This window comes from Dendronephthya gigantea, unplaced genomic scaffold, assembly GCF_004324835.1.
Source record: "Dendronephthya gigantea isolate DGI-Jeju-01 unplaced genomic scaffold, DenGig_1.0 000208F, whole genome shotgun sequence".
NCBI classification, from domain to species: domain Eukaryota; kingdom Metazoa; phylum Cnidaria; class Anthozoa; order Malacalcyonacea; family Nephtheidae; genus Dendronephthya; species Dendronephthya gigantea.
The window spans coordinates 5,894-13,271 of NW_021163218.1; the positions used below are offsets into that span (position 1 = coordinate 5,894).

Consider the following 7,378-nt stretch of genomic DNA (forward strand, 5'->3'; position numbering starts at 1 on the left):
TTCATCAGGTTTGAAACACCGTTTCACGCGTATTTCACACAACTTTGAAAGATCTTCCAACCACCGTTTCCACTGGGCACATTCATCTTCTCCGAGGGGATCGTCCCATCCGATTCCTTTCCTACATAGCATTTGTAACAATAACTTAGCTTTCATGACGTATGGTGCTATGAATCCTAGCGGATCGAACAACGAGTATACAGCCGATACCAGAGCTCTTCGCGTCACTGGTTCTGTGTTAAAGAAGCGAGGCAATTTTTCAGTAACGTCCCAAATGAAAGTATCATCCTCTGTGTTCCACTTCAACCCAAGTGCACTTTCAATCGGAAGTTTCTCTACATCGAGATCGGCCACTGATTTCGCTCTCTCACTCTCCGGAATGGAAGCTAGTACCTTTCTATTGTTACTATACCACTTCGTGAGTCGAAATCCCCCCTTTGCTAGTAGTTCACGACTTTCTTGTACTAAAGCCACAGCTTCATCTGGTTGTTTCACTGATTTCATCATATCATCAACATATATATAGCGTTTTACACAGCAAAAAGTCGCTTTCTTATTTTGAGAAAAAAAACTCATTTCAAGATTTTTTATCTTGAAATGAGAAAAATTTTCATGGGAGAATAGCAAGAAATAATTTCTCGCTAAGAAAACATATCAAGAAAAATTTTCTTTTTTTAAGAAAAAATGTTTTCTTAAAACAAGAAATTTTGGAGAAAAATAATCTTAAAACAAGAAATATAGTAACTATTTTTTAAGAAAAATTAACTTAATTTGAGAAATATTTACTTATATTAAGAAAAATATTCTTGTTATAAGAAAGTGGGAGAATAGCAAGAAATATTTTCTGAGCAAGAATTTTTTTCAGAATGAGAAAATTTTTCTTAAAACCTATTTTCTTGTTTTAAGAAAACATCTTTCATAAGAAATTATAATGTCTAAGTTAGATAAAATTACACCTAAAAAATGAGAAAATATTTTTTACATATAAGAAAAAATTTTATTTCAAGAAAAACATCCTTGTTTTGAGAATAAATAACTTCAAATGAGACAATTTTGACTATTAAAAATAGCTGAAAATCCTAGTAATATATGCTTTTATAATATGAGTAATAATATACATGGATATTTTACTTAACAAAAGTTCAACCTACTTCTTTATATGACCTTAACATGCTTATACAAGCTAAACTGATGTCCTGTGGCACTTGAGTGTCTTTTAGAATTATAACTTGCAGGACTGGCAATTCTATTTCATGATGTTTTGGATAGTCAATGTCCAACAAATAGAATGAAGCCAGGAAGGCAACAACTGCATCAGCTATCTTTTCAACTGCTGCCCACATCAAAATATGTTTTTCAATAACAATGTAAATACCTTCCTGGTCAATCAGGATGATTGGAAGATTTCGAACTCATTTTCCCCAAAATACTTTAGATCTTCACTGTCAACCTATATATAGAGTACAAACAAAATGAATGCTCATATCAACAATTTAAGCTCACATTATTAATACCTCTGTATAGATTTACATGCAGTTAATTCATGGACTAACTAATTATCCTAAATTTTGTCCACTTTTGTCAGGAAATATCATAGAAATCTTCTTTAGGAGATGTATCATGTTACGACAAGCCTTCTGGATGTTTGGGAGATGGTTATGCTATTGATATTATTGTGATTTAATTGTGACAAATAGAATTTTAATGTATATAATTCAAAACTTGCAACATATCTAACAACAATCTAACTGGTAAAAATCTGGCAACATATAGGTTTATTGAAATGTAGGCCATAATCATATAGTTTATCAAATACCATGCAACAAGAGAAAAAGTATTTCTTTATAATGCATTAAAATCAAGGCAATAAAAAATAATTAATGTTTTAGTTAACATTACAATGGTAAAAAACATGCATCTTAAAAATAGTCTTACTTTCAAAGGCTTGTTTTCATTTCCATTTCCAGTAAAATAGAGTATATCTATATCTTTCTTCATCTTCTACAATGCCAGTTCCTATAAAAAATTGAAATATTTACCAGGGTGTACCACTTTTCAATTGCAATATGTGTGGGGGAGAGGAATCTAGATACCAGACCCCAGGTCACACAGCACAAATATCTGATAAATTATAAACGTTTACATGTAACAGCATCTGAGTATAGAAAGGCAAATAACAACATACTAAAACGATTAAGCTAATTTAAGTCAGTCTTAAGCGTGCGATATTTACTATTCGTTTACTAGTAGCAGAATTTTGAGTTTAGTTCGTAACGAATTTAATAGAGTACGTTCGGTTAAAATACTATTAAATTGTAGCAATACTCAACAAAATTAATACCTTCCAATATCTGCTCGCATTCTTTGACCACTCTAGCGATTTGTTCGAGCAAACTTGTCGTTTCTTGATCCATATTAAAACGTATGAATTGAAAAAAATCGATAAAATATCGGCGATCAGTGAAGACGCGTAACACAACAGCGACGAAAATTTGAAAAGGACGCGCTTCTTCCCACAATGCCTTTAGCGCTCTCTCGTTGACCGCGTGATCACGCGCGATATGTCGCGCACACGACGTTATGTTGCAATCCATGCTCCTTTCCATGATAATTAAAATTTAAAATATCAATCTTTGACTTTTGCATTGTAAATCTTACTTTTAGTATATCAAATATTATTGTACATGGGTAGCGAATTAAGGTGGTGTTTTTAGTTCAATAACCAAGCACACCGATTGAAAGGCTAAATGTGACACATTTCTCTCATGATGAAATTTGTTTCTAAAGAGCTTCTTTTTGGAAAAATTGTTTGTACATAAGACTTAGCTTAATATAATTTATAAAGGGAGGCGGACATTTGTTCATTGTAAATAACAATAATTCTATTGTATCAATTTTTTATACCCCATTAAGTTCTTGTTTTCTTATTATTTCTTATTCCAAGAAATTATTTTCTTGAAACGAGACTCAGATATAAGGCAAGCTTTCCTATTTTGAGAAATATTTGGGATATTACTCAATATTAATTTTCTCAAATTGAGAATTTCAGAAGTTAAGATAATCTTTCTTATTCCAAGAAATTATTTTCTTGAAACCAGATTCAGATAAGGCAAGCTTTCCTATTTTAAGAAATATTTGGGATGTTACTCAAGATTAATTTTCTCATATTGAGAATTTCAGAAGTTAAGATAATCTTTCTTATATCAAGAAATTATTTTCTCAGTATAAGAAAAAAATTCTAATTCATAAGAATATAATTTCTTGTTTTAAACTCTGTAAATCTGTGGCTTGACGACTTTCTTATTTTAAGAAATTACTTTCTAAAGGAGATTTTATATCCTAGAGTTAGAAAAAAATTCTCGGTTTAAGAAAAATTTTCTTTATATAAGAAAAAAATTCTTAAGATAAGATATATTTTCTCGATAAGAAAATGATTTTTTTGCTGTGTACTGTATCCACTACACTTTGATCAAACTCGCTTTCGTGATCATCAGCTGTTTTCCTTAGGCAGAAATTCGCCACGCTTGGCGAGGATGTCGCACCAAACAAGTGTCTGACCATTCTGTATTCTTTCATTCTCCCGAGAGATCTGCGTTCGGCCACCATAAGAACCGAAGAGCATCACAGTCCTGTGGTTCAACCAGCACCTGGTGAAACATAGCTTCTATGTCTGAGACTAGTCCCACTTGTTCCTGTCTGAACCGAATTAACACTCCGACAAGCTGATTTGTTTGGTCAGGACCTTGTAATAACTGCTGGTTTAAAGAGGTGTTCTTGTAGGTGGCGGCACAATCATAGACTACTCTTATCTTCTCAGGTTTTGCAGGATGGGTTACCGGGTGATGCAGGAGATACCAAATGGGGTTTTTGCTTGATTGCAGCTGTTCTTGCGGTATCTTCTCAGCATATCCTTTTTCCAGATAATCGTTTATCGTTGAAGCATATTTTCTCAGAAGACTTTCATCCTTTAGTAAACGTTTCTTTAACACCATTCCTCTCCGCAGTGCCATTTCCTTGTTGTTAGGTAAGTAGGGTGGTTTATGTCGCCATGGAAGGGCGACCTGCATGATAATGACCATCCACCTTTTTTAGCGATTTCTCCATCACCGTCAGAGCTCTTCTATCTTCAATGGATTGACAGACATTGGTATCCAAAATACAATCTTCAAAATCAGTTTTCCACAGTCTCTCCAACTGATGATTCAGATCTTGCGGCATGGACTTTTCTTCAACTAAACACGACTTTAACCCAGAGGCCGACCCATTTGAATGTAGCATTGAAATACCTTCATCCGAACTGTTCTCAAGCTGATAATCCTCTTCCATAGGTTGTTCTGGTTCATTCAACAGACACTGTCTGACTCGGGGCTTCACATTTGTCACAGGGCTTTTTGTGTTGCTGTCCGAGCAAATTTCGTATTATAGCAGTTGTTCTTTCTCCTTTCCCCGAGAGGGCCAACAACTGTCCATCCCAGGCTATACCTGATCGCCACTTGATCATTCTCTTCACCAATGCGATATTCGAGTGGTACGAATATGCTGGGTTTCTCCTGCAGACCAATCAATAACCAATGTTACCTCATTCGCATCTAATTCTGTTATTGGAACACCATCCAAATGATGCCATCTCTGAATATCCTCTCTGCGGGCAATACAACTTCCAGCAATAGGCATTTGCTCAACTGACCGTACATTTGATAACTCCAGTGATGTCACCCCGTCCATGGATGTGACTACGATATCCAAAAGTTCACTGTCAATTCGTTTAGACCCATTTATCCCTGAAAGGAAGAAATCAATCCTTTGACCATGGGCTCCTAGTTCTTTCTGCAATTTCTGATGAATGAGTGTAACTTCTGAGCCACAATCTAATAGAGCATATGTTACAACTAAAGGTTGCTCTCGTCCCTTTATTTGCACTTTCACTGGTACAACGCTGAGGCAAACTCTCTCGCCGGCCCCAGTTGCCACAGTTACTCTGGACTCTGCCTGTTTATTCTTCTCATTATCGGAGCCTGTTTCTTTACTGTGTTCATCAGGCAAATGTTTGCCATCACGATTTCCTTGAGGTGTAATTGCTTCTGGAGGATGCAACAAGGTATGATGCCCTTCATTGCAGCCTTCTTTCTGACATCGAAAATGTACTTTGGGGCATGTCCGCATAAAATGGCCATTACTAAGGCATTTCATACATAGGTGATTTTCCTGAACAAATTTCTTCTTGTCTTGATACGATATCTTATTATATGCTGAACACTTCCAAATCCTATGTGCTCCAGAACAGAACAAACATTTAGAATAAGGCGAATTTGACACACGATTTCTTTCTTGGGTTTGCTGTGCACCTGCAGTTAAAGCAGCTGCCCTATGTACAAAGCGTCCACCTACCCCTTGTCCCTTCCCTCTTATCTTTGACGTACTACTTGAAAGATCTTCCGCAAACTCATTGTTTACAAGTTTTGCTCTTCCTCGCACAAACGCCAAGAAGTTTTGAAAATTTGGTCTTGAACCAGATTCAATAATTGTTCCTGCACGCTCTGTCCATTTAACCTTCATAAACATGGGGAGCTTCCTATTTAACTCGCGTAAAGTGTTTACGTGACTTAATTCACTTTCATATTCTGGCCCCATACTGGTCAGGGTTCTGTTAGCAATTTCTAACTTTCTTGCATATTCCAACAAACTCGGTCCATCTGCTTGTTTCAGGACCGGCAGGTTCTCCAGTTTCCTGATATGTGCTTTCGCAATTATATGGGGCTTCCCAAAGTTTTCCTTTAAGGTATTCTTTGCCGTAACATAACCTTGTTCCACTGGCAGGTTCACACAAGACTCTATTGCTTCAAGAGCTTTCCCATTGCAGTATCAATAGTTGAAGTATTGTGGCATTGTCAGGGTTATCCTTCTCCAGACAAGTTTCAAAGTTATGAATGAAGGAGACATAATTCATAGGCTCTCCATCAAAACTCATGTATTTAATCCTTGGGGTTGACACTACTTGTCGTAATGCTCTAACCATCTCTTCGCCACTGTCACTCCTTACAGGCATTGGCAACTCCACCCTCCTCTCAGGTGATTGCCATGGTAATTTAGTTGCTGATTCTGTAGGTAATTTTACAGTTGGGTGCCATAGAGGTGTATCAAAGTTTCTACAGTTCTCTACAGATGGCATTTGAAATGCTGAGGGTAATTTGGTGTTTAACTGCAATCTATCATCTCCAGGATAGTTCCACAATTTACTTGTTTGAGGGCTGAAAGCACTAGGCTGACTTGTATGCTGCTTCGCTGCTAGAACTAAAGTGGGGTAGTTCACAACTGGACGATTCGCCATTGTGAGTTTTGCATAGTCCCAGTCCATTCTACTTGCTACACACACTACCGGTCTATACGCTTCATGTTTCCCAAAATTCTGCATTGTTCTCGACTGGTTTTGGATTGAAGGACGACCAGTATAAATTTCACTATCCAATCCATAAACAACATTCTCAGGCAGAGGGTCTAATTCATATTGTCCCCGTATATACTCATCAGCTAGTTCATTTTGAATATTGAAACTAACCTTTGCCTGTTCCTCCATTAGCTCTTCTTCATACTTTAGCTCTGCCATTCTCCTTTTCATTTCATGTCGTTGCATTAACTGGCTAACTTTTAACTGTGCAAGGGCTACCTTCTCTCTCTTCTTCGACAAGGCTGATGTTGAACTTGCACCACTTGTTGAAACACTAATTTGGCTTTGACCTTTACCAGTACTCTGCAACTTTGACTTTCTTCCCCAACATGCAAATAGTTGGTCCAAATGTACCTTTTCGTCCATCTGATCTTTGTATGTTAAATTAGCTCTTCTTCTTTCATCTTCAGCTGTAACAACCTCCAAGTACTGCTCATGAACACTAACAAATTCACTCCATAGTTTATCATACCCATTTTTCTTCGACACAATCTCGTCAGTATTTCCTAGTCCTGCATCCATAAGTCCTTGAATGTCCTCGTGTAATCTTGATAAACTGTTAATATACTCCAACCTGGACTTGAATAGATTATTTATGTTCTCCAGCATATATTCTTCACGACTCATAATAGCTAAATTTAATTGCACTTCAATAATTGCAAATCCTTTTTCTCAGTCTACTTAAAGTTTAATGTACACAATGTTCATAATATATCACTCTAGATGAAACCCCATCCTCATTACTTCATGTTCCACAATAATAATATATCCAAACAATACTAACTCGTAATCGCGAGTTTAACTACCGAAACCAGTTCGACGTGTTCAAGCTGACAATTTAAGGCTATAGCCAACGTACTGTACAATACAATATTGTTTCTTCCTGAAATATGTCCCTTTAAGTACCATATGTTATACCCAACACACCAATGA

General features: G+C 36.4%; 1 long non-coding RNA gene across 1 annotated transcript; it reads right to left on the reverse strand.

The window, feature by feature from the left end:
* Positions 1-1,032: 1,032 nt before the first annotated feature.
* Positions 1,033-2,475, reverse strand: LOC114539592. The gene is made up of 3 exons (XR_003688909.1): positions 2,342-2,475; positions 1,936-2,016; positions 1,033-1,450 (listed from the first exon to the last, which is right to left on the reverse strand). It is a non-coding gene; the product is annotated as an uncharacterized LOC114539592 (long non-coding RNA).
* Between the last annotated feature and the right edge of the window lie 4,903 nt (positions 2,476-7,378).